This window comes from Callorhinus ursinus, unplaced genomic scaffold (genome assembly GCF_003265705.2).
Source record: "Callorhinus ursinus isolate GAN/ISIS: 27379988/994484 unplaced genomic scaffold, GSC_fseal_2.0 scaffold32, whole genome shotgun sequence".
Classification (NCBI taxonomy): domain Eukaryota; kingdom Metazoa; phylum Chordata; class Mammalia; order Carnivora; family Otariidae; genus Callorhinus; species Callorhinus ursinus.
In genome coordinates this window covers 12,317,242-12,330,952 of record NW_027397094.1, presented here as the reverse complement: position 1 = coordinate 12,330,952, position 13,711 = coordinate 12,317,242, and the positions used below count along the sequence as shown (strand labels likewise).

The 13,711-nt window shown below is 43.0% G+C and overlaps 1 long non-coding RNA gene across 1 annotated transcript; it reads left to right on the top strand.

Moving 5' to 3' along the window:
- Positions 1-10,319: 10,319 nt before the first annotated feature.
- LOC141370343 (uncharacterized) lies at positions 10,320-13,080 on the top strand. The gene is made up of 2 exons (XR_012374307.1): positions 10,320-12,611; positions 12,728-13,080. It is a non-coding gene; the product is annotated as an uncharacterized lncRNA (long non-coding RNA).
- The last annotated feature ends 631 nt before the right edge of the window (positions 13,081-13,711 follow it).

Here is a 13,711-nt window from a genome sequence, read left to right as displayed (position 1 = left end):
GATGTTATGTCTTAAGGCTGTATACCAAATGCAACTCTCATCTGACCCAATGACAAGCAAAGTTGACCCACTGATGTGATTTGAAGCAACTCTTTGGGGAAAATTCTGCACTTTAAAATACTCCCCACTGATGCTTGAAGTTCAACCATTAAGCAGTTGGTAACTTTGGGCAGAGGTTGCCCACTTCCTCTGGCAATCTGTTAGAATGCAAATACTCCAAGGATGCACAACAACCAAAGTCGCTAACAAATTAGTGAAAGCGATGTGTTAGGGAAATCACTACTCATTTAACAAATATGTAATGAGCACCTACTATGTGCTAGGTACCCTGCTAGGTGCTGGAGATACTTTGGTGAATTTCCCTGAACTAAAAGAGGAAGAGGAAGCCAAACTTGACCTGTTTCACAGTTTTACCTAACAGTGAACCTATTCTTATTTTCACATCAACTTTTACCCACTATCTTAAAAACATCTTTTTTTTAATAGACAAGTCATAGAAATGATAAGTAACGATCCAGTTTCTGTTTCTCTTGAATGCAAGATAATTGATGATCATGATTTTGTTAAAGCCTAACAGAATTAAACAGACTTTGTATTACAACGGTACACAATTAGCCCTCAAAGTATTATTTATTTGTAAAAGGCACAAAGTAATGTCATTTCTGACTATTCTTTTCTCTGTATATCTGTATAACCAAGCTACCACAGTATGAACTTTGTTCAAACGTATCTTAGAACATGGATATTTAGTATACATAATTAGATAAAACTTAATTCAAAGGATTTCAAATGAACACAAGAAATGTGTAACCACATACATTCAATAGAAGAAAGAAAAAAGAAAAAGTGATAGATATATAGAAGGAAGCCTTACTTATGTATGTATCACCCTTTGGAAAACTTTGTAAGTGGGAAGTTCTCCAGATAATTTGACTCAAATTGATTCTAAAATCAAGCTTTTAAAAGGTGCAGTTAATATACATTTGACTCTTGAACAACACAGGGGCTAGGGGTGGTGACCCCTGTGCAAAGAACTTCTGACTTCCCCCAAACTCAACTATTAATAGGCTACTGTTGACTGAAAACCTTACATGTATTTTGTGTACTGTATTCTTAAAGTAAGCTAGAGAAAAGAAAATGTTAGGGAGAAAACTATGAGGAAAATACATTTATACTAGTGTATTGTACTTATTGAAAAAAAATCCGTGTATAAGTGGACCTAGGCAGTTCAAACCCATGTTGTTCAACGGTCAAATGTAAATGTGCATTCCTCATTACGTACTCACCAAAATGCCTTAAAATAATAATTTCATGACTACATGGACATATAAATCAGACCATGTCACACCTCTGCTCAAAACCCTGCAATGGGGGCGCCTGGGTGGCTCAGTGGGTTAAGTGTCTGCCTTCGGCTCAGGTCATGATCCCAGGTTCCTGGATCAAGCCCCACATTGGAATCCCTGCTCAGCAGGGAGTCTGCTTCGCCCTCTGCCCCTCACTCCCCTTGTGCTCTCTCTCTCTCTCTCTCTCCAATAAATAAATAATCTTAAAACAAAAACAAAAACCCTGCAATGGTTCTTCCAGTTAACCCAGGTAAACACCAAATTCCTGAGAAGGACCTACAGAACTCTACACCACCCAGATCCCCACAACCTCATCACTTCCTTCTCTCCCATCCCTGCAGACCTACTGTTTACCAAACATTGCAGACACCAAACATCCTGCCTTCAGGCCTCTGCACTAGCTGTTCCCTCAATGTGAAATGCCTTTTCTCCAGATAGCCACATGTAGAACTCTCTCACCTCTTCTGTCTTTGCTCAGATTTCACCTTCTCCGTGAAGTCTATCTCAACATTGTCCTTAACCTTGATAAGAGGAGACTCTGCCCTAAGCCCCACACTTGAGTGTCCCTCATATCACAAATGCCATATGTTATGGATGGAATAGTTCCCCCCCCAAAGCATATGTTGAAGTCAAAACCCACAATGGGACTCTGTTGGGAAATAGAGCCTTTAAAGAGGTAATTAAGGTTAAATAAGGTCATAAAGGATAGAGCCCTCATCCAATAGGACTGGTGTCCTTATAAGAAGGGGAAAAGACACCAGAGCTTCCCACACCCACACAGAGGAAAGGCCATGTGAGGACGCAGCGAGAAGGCAGTTACTCGCAAACTGGGAAGAGAAATCTCACCAGACACCAGCCCTGCTGGCACTTTGATCCTGGACTTCCAGCCTCCAGACTGTGAGAGACTCTATCTGTTCGAAGTCACCCAGTCTGCAGTATTTTGTTAAGGCAACCCTAGCAGACTAATACACCCTCCAAAATAAGTTTAATAAGAACGTACTACACAACTTACACATCCATTATATTCATTTTTATCATCTCCCGCATATAGACTTCATGGAGACAGCCACCTCTGTTCTGTTTATGATGTATTCCAAGTGCCAGGACACTACCTGTCACACAGCAAGCACTCAGCAAAATTTATGGAATGAACAGTTTGAGACAAGTTGGTTTCAAGTCCAGTAAATATCCAAATAGTTTATCTTAATTTTAGGTGAGGTTTGAAACTTCAGTGCCCACTGCACTGTACTGGAGCAGCAATGGATTTTTGAAGAAGTGGGAGAGAGGATGCAGGGCTTTCATTTTTGTAACAGTAACATGGTCGAAATTATCTAGATTTCCACATTTGACTACAGACGGAGCAATTGCAATATCGAAAAGTTAGGCACCTGGGTGGCTCAGTTGGTTGAGTGTCTGCCTTCAGCTCAGGTCACGATCCTGGGATCGAGCCCCACGTTGGGCTCTCTGCTCAGCGGGGAGTCCGCTTCTCCCTCTCACTCTCCCTCTGTGCTCTCTCTCTCTCACTCTCAAGTGGATAAATAAAATATTTTAAAAAAATTATAGGGGTGCTTGGGTGGCTCAGTCGGTTGAGCATCCAACTCTCAGTTTCGGCTCTCACAAGCAGTGACAGTGGAGGGTGATGAGAGTGAGGACCGTGTCATGCACGGGGACTCCTAGGGTACCGGGGAGGGACATCCATCCCCCCACTGCACACTGCACATGATCTCAGGGTCATTGGATGGAGCCCCACATGGGGCTCTGCACTCAGCGGGGAGTCTGCTTCTCTCCCTCCCCCCCCTTATGCACTCGCTCTCTCAAATAAATAAATAAATAAAAACTTTTTTAAAAATCACAGATATACAAATTTAGTTTTGGAGTGCTTTATGTTATATTAGGATGTATATGACGCTTTTTAAAAAATGTGCTTTTTAGTAAGCACCTTAAAACTTATTGAAGTCAGTTCTTCATGTCTCCATTAAGTTGTTTAATAACATTTGGTCCTTCCTTTTGCAAAACTTATCGGATTAGGTTTTAATAAGATTTCTTAATGTAATTTTCTCTACTAAATCACTGCTAACTTTTTTAAATTCCCCAAAGTATGTATATTTTACTTTAAGAACTCTTATGTCGTTACATTACAAGATTTGGTAAACATCAGAAATACTTTAGTGAGGTGCTTTTTACAGTCAGAAGTGTTAAAACAACCTAAACCTTTCTTCTTTGTTGTGGAAACTTCATGCTGAGTGTGTCTTAGTGTCCCACTTTCCTGTGTAGGAAAGACGTACTTGTGGGCAAAAGTGTCATTAATTCTCAAAAAAGTTTTTTTTTCTTTTTAAATTCTGAACTGTCTTTCTGCTTAGAATGGAAAATACTTGCTGTAGTAATAAATGCAAATGTTACGACAAATACACAATATAGAAAATGAAAGTCTTCTGTGAACTTATCCCAGAAATAGGCACTAGTAAGTGATGTACATGTCCATGGACACACACACACACACACACACACACAGCTATAAAGTTGTCACAATCATTGAAAAAGGAGGAATTTGAATCCATTATTGAGCATAATTCTTACCCAAGGGACTTACTTGCCATTTCTTATTTTAACAGTTGATATTTGTCTGTCTTAATTCTCAATATGTTCTCGCGCTCAACAAGTTTATGATGAACTTTGAGTTGTAACCTGCTTGAGCTGTTTATTTTGGAAGAGCAAACTAAGTCCATCCTACACAATAGACAGGCTAAGAAGTGGAAAGAAATTAAGAAATGTTATAAAAAATGCATGTTTGCTATCCATTGCCAAGAGCCCAGGGGATCATGGCAGATTAAAAAAATCACAAGAACCCTCTAAAGCTCACGGTATCTCATTTAGAAGACCGGACAAATCTATCTGCAAGTTCACAGGGCAGAATATCACTTGACCAGTTCAAAGCAAGGGTTGGAAAGGGCTAGTCAGATTCAAAGTGCGGAACAGGTAAAGATCTATTTGTGTTTCACTGCACACTCAAAAAAACCACAAAAACCCTGCTACAGAAAAAGACTCTTAATACGTATACTTTCTCTATAATTTCATATACACCATGATTTTGGACCACTTAAAAAAATAATCTCTAACTCTACCTAATACCAGACATAGAATCCACCAGTAATGTTGTTAGATTGATCCATTATTTCAGGCCCTGATTCAACTACAGGGTATTTTCCATGTACTTGCAATGTCTAGAGGCTTTGGGATACAAAGGTAGAGGAAAGACCTGGGACTGCCAGGGACCCCAGACAGGAAGACAAGCAGTGACAGTGGAGGGTGATGAGAGTGAGGACCGTGTCATGCACGGGGACTCCTAGGGCACCGGGGAGGGACATCCATCCCCAGGTCTGCGATCAGAAAAGCAGACTCAGGCAGGCCAATTTTTCCAACATACGCCTGTAGTGCCCCTGTCTAGACTCGTCAAATTTTAAAAATGAAAGGAGTGTTGTGAGTTTTTCACAAAGTTAAGTTTATTCAATTCACGAAGTCCCCTTCTGAAACTACGGCCTTCCTATTTCTTCAGAATTGAAATAACCTTCCTTTAGGATTTGACAATCATAGTATGTGTATGTTCAATGTCCTTTCTTGACAAAGCGATTGGCAGTTAAAGAGTTGGCAAGCTGATTGGTCCCTGAAAGAGTTTGTTGCTCTGTTCTTTTTGTTGATGTGGTGGCTGTTATTATTATTGTTGTTGTTGTTATTGTTTTAGCTGTCTATAAAATCCACGTGTCCGGAAGCCACTGATAGCGAGGACAGGCCTGGCAGAGTGTTCTGGGGCCATGCTCCTCCTCGGACCGGCAGAACTTCTCACCTGGACACATGAGAAATCCAGGATCTCAGTCCACAGCCCCAGACTTACTGAGTCATACTTGGCATTTCAACAAGATCCTCAGATGATTTATATGCACATGAAAGTTTAAAAAGCCCCACTCCAGAGGGGGCTTAGCATTTGTACAAACTGATGAGGGAGATCACAGTGACTGGAAGATCCTTCCCAAACTTGAAAGAGTAAAGGCCATGTTTCAAGGAGGATGAGGGTGATGTTGGCAGGGCAGGCAGGAGATTGGGTGATGATTAATATTTTCCCTCTGCACCAACTGTACCCATATAGATAACCGCTCCATGTTTCATCCTGGTCATCTTATTTTTTTTTTTTATTTTTATTTTTAGAGAGGGAAGGGGTAAGGGGGAAAGGGAGAGGGAGTCAGAGAATCTTAAACAGGCTCCATGCCCAGTACAGGGCCCGACGCAGAACTTGATCTCACAACCCCAAGTTGATGACCTGAGCCAAAATCAAGAGTTGGGCGCTTAACTGACTGAGCCACCCAGCACCCCCATCCTGGTCATTTTAAATTAAGCCATGTTCCATATTGCTTACATTGCTCAATCACTTGTTGCAAAACCTCAAAACACAGGTTAAACTCTTGCGGGGCAAATAAATATCTTGGACCTCTTGGGTGGGCAGATAGTGGGATGCATCATAACTATAATAACAGGTCATGCCGACTCTCCAGAATGACTGGTGAAGAGTCTGTTTTAATGAGGACCAGACATCAAAGAATAAGGTTTACCCTGAGCCAGGGTGCTGCTATATCACATGAATGGAAGGAGCCCTGTCCCACCTAACAGCTTTGCCATCTTGGTTAGACTTCATCCTGTGCTAGCATAAGGCTGCATTGACTGTACAAGAGGCACGTGGTAATTACAAGTTAAGATATAAATTAAAGTATGCATTTTCTCTCTCTTATCTACCAAAAGAGAAAGTATATCCCAAGTAAGTGTGACAGACAAGCAGGAACACAATCTCAGATAGTCTTCCTTAATTTCCCTTCCTCCCAGTAACTATTCTTATTCTTGTTATTTGTTAGTCTTCTCAAATGCACTTTGAATTTATTATGTGGTGAGGACTCTATTTTATCTTTTTGTGTTCATTTTGAGCAGTTAGAGGCTGCTCAATAAAATTTTCGAGTAAATGAGGAAGATAATGATACAGAGGAATACAAGTAGCTAGAAGGATTTTCTATGACCGATAGTCAGTCATGGTCAACCGTTGTTAGAGGTTATGTATCTTTTATACTTCAGGAGATTTTATTTAAATCCTAATTCTGGTGCCTGGAATATCAGAATATTTATATCTGTGTGCATTCTGACGTGGCATCCTATTCGTTAGTAAAGCACTGTTTTATGCAAAGAGAAATCAAACTTATAAAAATTACATAATTATTTCCCCAATTCACCATGTAAACTAATCTGAAAGGTATAGAACTGTCATATATTTGGAATCAGAACTGAATATTAATGCAGTGTGCACTCCTCTTGAGCCTAAGCTATGTTTACCTATGGAATTCAGATAGTGGGAGTTGTAGGGGTCCCGGTGGGACCCTCCAGGAATAGATCTGCATGAGTGAGGGAAGAGTATTCTGGAGAAGTCAGTACACAGGCTCCTTGAATAATAAAACTCGGGTTGCAGAGGCAAGGGATGATTGTACGTATGGCACAGTGTCTGATATTCAAATTTGATCCCCACCAGCATCCTAGATCTAGCTCTAAGTCCTGCAATTCAAAGATATTTAAAAGGCATCTGAGGTTAAAAATGGAAAAGCCTGTTTGTGTAGAATCCGTGGTCCCAGGTAGCACTACATTAGAATCTATGCAACCAAGTAGTCATATCAGAGAGCAAAGAATGGCCCCTTGGGGGCGGGGGGCTGCAGTGCGTCAGCCGCAGAGGGAGGTCACTTCATCAGATGTTTGCCTCGAGTCTTGGATCGTAGCAAAAGCCCTTCTCCCTGACCAGCTTGGGCTGGCACCAGAGTAATGCAGGAAACACAGGGCTCCACAGGAATCTAGGAAACACAGGGCTCCACAGGAACCTAGAATTCATTTTGGAAGCCCTGACTTGGGGCCAATTTTGTGTTTTTAATGCGGCTATTCCATGAGCAAAGTTCTGAGAAAGCTGTATGACTTAGCAGAATAGATGCAGCCCAGGTGTGCCATCTTGTTGAAAATAAAATGTAGGACCTGTTTGAAAGTACACCGTCTGACACAGAAAAGTGGTCTGAAACACACAATAATACTGGGGGAAAACTGCAGACATTATGTCAGAAAATCAATCACTGAAATAGGAAATGAAGACTGGGTGTTTCTAGATTCTAGGACTCTGAGAAAATAGTTTATCAGATACAACATATTAAAGCATCACTGTGAACTGCAAAGGACCTTAAATAAGCAAGCATCTAAAAATATCTGGGCCCATTTAATAATGTAATCTTCTGGATTTTTATCCATAAATTAAAAATATATATACATCATCCCGTCACTTCCCATGTGTCCGTGCGGTAGTATAGTTGAGTCAGCAGAACCCCAAGGCAACATCCCAGGAGCAGGTAAGCTCAGCCTTCAGAGGGATGAGGACTCCTGGCCAGGAGATGGTGTCCCCAAAACACATCGCCTCCCTGGGCAAGGGGGAAGTGACTGTGGCGAGCAACTCTGCCCCTGTGGGTGGATTTCATGGCCAGTGTGCAAGCTGCCATTTGACTCTCATTCTCCCAAATTCTGCAATTTCTGAAAGATACTCCCCTTTCCATATTACCCTCCCTTCCCCCAAATCAGACACACTCTCCCAAAGAATCAGACACCAGCAACTGGAAATAAAAAGAATGATTACAGCTCTGCTTCTGCGAATGCTGTTCATACAACCCAAGTGTCTCCTCCAGACATTAGAAACATCTGCCAAGAACGTGAGGTCACCAAATCAGAATAATAGATGACCAGGAAATGTTGTGTAAAGCACCATCTCAAGGTCATGCGCCCCTCAGGATAACCTCCCCTGACGTGTTTCCTGCTCAGCTTATGGTGCCGTTTCTGGAACTCTGCTGCCAACTGATAATTAGGTCTACTACAGAGCAAGGGTTTCCTGATGGGATACAGACAACATGTATTTACTGGCAGGTGTACCTCCGCTCCTGGTTGGAAACCCGGCTTCGAACTCTGAACTTGGGAACGGATACAGCCAATTTAGGCAATCTAGTGGCCTGGGCTCTTTACCTGTTGAAGCAGCTACCAGGCGAGCAGCTATCCTACCCACTATGGCTGATTCTTAACAAAGAGAAATGGAATTAGAACATCCACCACTGGGGAGGATGCACTGGTGGGTGTGTGGGGAGTTCCCAAAATCTGATGGAATCAAGTCAGATATATAAGAGAGGTCTTCGAAAATAAGCTGATTCCGTGGCCGCTGGGGACTGGGTTGGCCAAGGAGGTGGGAAATGGTTGAGTGCCAACAATATTCACCTCAGGTGCTCCTGAATGGCACCCTCCGAGGCAGCCTAATCAGATGCTTGAGAATTAGTGTGACAAGCACCATTTAAAGGGAAAGAGAACAGAGAAAGAACATTTGCCTCCAAATTGATAGTCTTTTGTCTTAACACCATGCATTGCCCTCATCTTTTCCCATGTACTTTGAAATGCGACCCTTATTTCACACTAAATTCCTTCCTATTTTCCAGGCCGTTTCTGAACTCTCTAGAATAGAGAAATACAGATCCATAAATGGGAAGCCCTGAAAAGGGATCTTAGTTGTTGGAAGAAGCACTGTCTAATTTTTTCCCCACTTTGATTTAACTATTATGTTTGCAGCACTGGGCCTTCTACCTTGTACACACAAGTGATGGATTATATCACCCGAATCCCATAATTGTTCCAAACAGGGATTGTTTTTCCTGACTGCTTCTTCAATTGCTGGGAGTGAAGAGGGAGGAACGGAGGAAGGGAGAATACATCCCAGTCAATGTTAATTTATCAGTCTATATGGGGAAAAAAAACCAAAACAGTAGTCTTGCCTTATACTCCCTTGCCTTCTGGAGAAGTCCTTCTGAAAACCTGGAGGAGAGGAATGTCGTTTGTAAGATCTGAAAGTAACTTGGTTGGTCAGTTCTTTGAAGGCAAGGAAGCTGTGTTGATTTATGTCGCAGTAAAAGTGTCATAATTTGGCACCAACATTGTAACAGCGAATATAAAGACATCTTTGGCACACTGGTACCGAGGCCAGAAATAAGCATGTGGAGTAGGCTAGAATATTCTACCTGCAGGTTTTCATAAAAACTCGTGCCAATACTGCTCAGATGGAACGCACACATAAAGTGTAGGACTTACCATCTATTTTTACCAAGAGTATTTTTTTTTAGAATTTTTTTATCATCTTGGCTCAGGGCTTTCTTTCTCTGTGCCTATTTCTTATTTACAAGAACCACTCTCCTCAGCTGTCACGTTTTAAAATCCTGCCAGCTACTTTCTTACCCGTTACTCCTCCGATGTCCCTGGAATTCTGCTTTCTACTCCCAAAGATTTTTTTTTTTAAATCTGAATAGGAATGATCAAGAATTGCTGTACTCTACCGTTTAAAGAATTCCATTTAACTTCCTTTGAGAGATGAATAGGAATCCTATCAACCTGCTAAAAATGTCCTGGGGTACCAGTCCCTGCGATAATTTGGATGATCTGTGTTTGTGTGTTTGCTTTGAGCATTTGGATTGTTCTTTTCTCATGAATGTACAGGGATGTTTGTTATTTTACTGATGGTAGAATCAGAGCCTAGAGAACCAGTAACTCACTGAAGAGGGTGGGACAGGGCTGGAACTCAGGATTCTTGACTCTATACTCCCAAGCAGGTCCTAACCAAGTAGCAACTGCCAAACTTACTAACTGGATTTCTTGAAAGGATTTTCTTAGAAGAATCTTGCCAGAGTCTAATTTTAGAGTTCAAGTGTTATTAACACTTACATGTTTCAAGCGGTTTGCAACTTCTCTATAAGGGAAACATACTTTACTGCAGGGTAGAGTCTAATATTCTTTGCTTGGTCTTTGCATGGCTACATTCTTGTATTGAAAATGAACACTTACCATGCACAATTACCTTCGAGAGAAAAAAAGATACAAGTTAGAAGCAAGCCAGTCATAAAGGGAACTATATTATTATATGATTCCACTAATAGGAGGCACCTAGTTTGGTCAAATTCATGGAGACAGAAAGCAGAATTCTGCTTGCCAGGAGCTAGGGGGAATGGAGAGTTAGTGTTTAATGAGGACAGTTTTAGTCGGGGATGACAAAAAGTTCAGAGACGGATGGTGGTGATAGTTGCCCAACAATGTAAATATACTTAATGTCACAGAACTGTACACTTCAAATGGTAAAAATGGTAAAGATTAGTGTCATATATAGTTTATCTCTCTCTCTCTCTCTCTCTCACACACACACACACACACACACACAGAGAGAGACAGACACACACCCCAGAAGACAGAACGATTAACCTTGATCTGGAAAGAGAGGGAAGGAGAAGTCTTCTCAGAGGACATGGCTTTGTCTTGAAAGATGAGGAGAGGTGTGGGAGGTAGGACAGAAGAAAAAGATATTCTGGGCTGAGCAAATAACGTCAGAAAGTAATAAGGCAATTGCAAAGTCATATTCCGGGAACGGCAAGTAGTCCAGGCGCCTGGGTACTTGCAGGTAAGTTACAGCAGATGAAGCCACAATGGCAGGGTGTGGGGGCAGATCGTGAATGCTCCTGCGTGCCCTGCAAGATGTTTGGGCTTTATTCTGCAGGCAATGGGAAGCCACTGGAATCCTTTAAGCTTGAAGACATGACCAAGCTTGCATTTTAGAAAGATAATGTTTGGCAGTTGTGTGAGGAATGGATTGGAGGGGAAAGAGATGAGAAGCAGGGACTCCAGGGTAAGACTATTGTGATAGCCCAAGGGAAAGATCACGAGGTCCCAGCTGAGAGGTTGTGGGAGGGGAGGGGCAGTTCAAGGGGACGTGGGAAACATTGAGAAGTGCGGAGAGTGGAAGCTAGTGGAGTGGAGGATAGCTCCCAGGCTTCAGGCTTGGCTTCATCCATACCCCCAGCCAGGCTGACCCACCCACAGGCTCTCCAGGTCCCCTGGCTCAGAACAATTACTCAAGACCCACACAACCAGGATCCTAACTGGGGCTTGTTCTCACCTCCCAATCTCTAAAATCCAGACTTCCCCACTATCTTCAGCCCCCTCCCAACTGGGTGGGCATTCTGGCTACCCTTAGCATTCCTTCGAATCTCATCCAGTCTTCCCCTTCCCCTACAACTCCAGCCATGGGATTTCTTACTTGTCCCTTCATAATTCCCCACTCCAGTCCTTAGCTCTGTGCTCATTCCCTCTTCCTCACAGACCAGTCTCTGGCCTCCAAGATTGGGGGCAGGGAGGGATGTGAAATCTCCCTAGCATAGATTAGGGATATCATAGAGGCTGAAGATTAGACAGGGCTAGCAGTACGGGGTAAGAGAGAGAGAGAATGAGTGCACTTGGGGGTCTGCTGGGTTTGAGGCACCCGAGAGTCCATCTGCACCCATTTATTAAACTAGTCCTTGTAACTCTGACGTGCCCCAGACAAACCATGTCCATTTCCTGGCATCCAAGAATCAGAGCTGCAGTCTTTCTGGTGAGGGTCTTTGGCTCAGCCCACTCCAGAGGAGTATCTCCACTCTCCTTCTCTTTCTGCACAGTATCTGGCCACTCTCTGAGCAAGCAGCCTGTAGGAACCAGCTCCTGAGAGCACCGGCACTGCCAGGAACCCATCTGCTAATCACCTTCCTCAGTGGTTCTAAAGTTCTCAGCCTGTCCGCAGCTGGCCCAGAGCAGCGCGCATGCTTAGCTGGCACCGGGAAGTCTCAGAAACACGTTAACCTACCTGCACAGTGATTCCCTTCTTCAGGGGAGCAAGGAACTCTTCCCTTTGGTAGCCCCACTGCAGGCTAATTAGCAACCATCTACTCGGTCAGCTGCAGGGAAACGGGTCTCCTCCATGCTGCGAAGCAAGCTTGGTCACTTGTTTGCAGTTAACTGCTGGCTTCCGTTCAGCTGACTTAGGGAAGGATCATTCTTCTGGCATCATAAGAACATGCACAGTTGAGGCAAACAGCCAGAGCGATGGCAGAGGCAAATCCTGCGGCACTGACTGATGTCACCGGAGGAAGATACGGGAGCAGATGGTGAAGGCAGTAGCTCCATGTACCACAAGAACCTCAGAACCCAGCCCCGCCATGGAAGAATGGATAAGCTGCTGAAAGAGGCAATGCACCAAACACTCTGGGGCTGGAGCTACTCTCATCCAAGCCAAATCGTCATTGGAAATGGCTTCTTGTCTGCCCGAGGCTGCTTTTGCATTTGGTGATGGAGATAGGCAATCTCTGTATTGCCAGAAAGGCGAGTGGCCCTATGCTCCTCCCCCCCCCCCCCCCCCCCCCCCGCCAGCTCTTTGGCAGGTGGCCACACTCGGATCACATGGGGAATCTGGCAAATCAAGTCCAATTCCTTTGCAGGGGAGCTTCAGCAAGGATTTCCAGTTAGTGATTTCGTGATTCCTATGAGTCACAGCGCCCTGATTCTCCTGCAGAGGGGGAGGGCCTAAGTTTGTCCCCAAGAGGATCATCATTACTCTTGGTTTGAGAATTCTGCAGTCTTTGGAGGACAGAGGACCAAGCTAACCATAAGAGTGAGAATCCCAAGCCTAGCTACTGACACCAACCGCCTGGTTACAAACTTTTACCCAACTGGTGGTGCAGATTTTCGCCCTTCCCTTGTGCTGACATCTGGCTCTCTCCTTTTTAAAGCTGCTATTATTTCTTGTTCAAAATTTTGATTAAAAATAAATAAATCATAAAATGAAACAACATTTTGATGAAAAACTGCTCTCATCTTTTAAATCCCACACCTATTTCTGAATGGATTTCTGAATTTATAGTTTTATTACCAAACCCATGTGTAGGTACATATAAAAACAATCAGTTGCTCCCCTTTATTGAGCATTTAAGCCAGGGCCTGGGCTAGCACTTTACAAGCATTGTTGTATTTAATCTTCACAATAATTCTGCCAGGGAGGTATTTTGTTCCCATTCTATAGATAAGGAACCTGAGACTTGCCCAGTGTCACACTGCTTTTAAACGGTGGTACCAGCACTCGAACCCAGCCCTGTTTCACTTCCAATATCATGCTCTTAACTACAGACTAGACTGCTGTGTGTGCGTGTTTGATACATATATGTATCCATAGACATCATAGTAGATGTCAAGTAAATATTTGTTGAGCTACTATTATGTCTTATCTGTATTTGCTCAGAACTCTTAGGGCTGTTGCTATACTGGAAATTGATGCTAATCATATTATTTCCTGGATGAGAGCTAAAGAAATTCATATTATCACATCATGGCTGAGCCTAGAACAATGGCTATTAAAGTGGATGCTTATAATAGATATTACCACATTACTTACGGTTCTCAATTTCCACGCCTGGCTGAGCACTCAA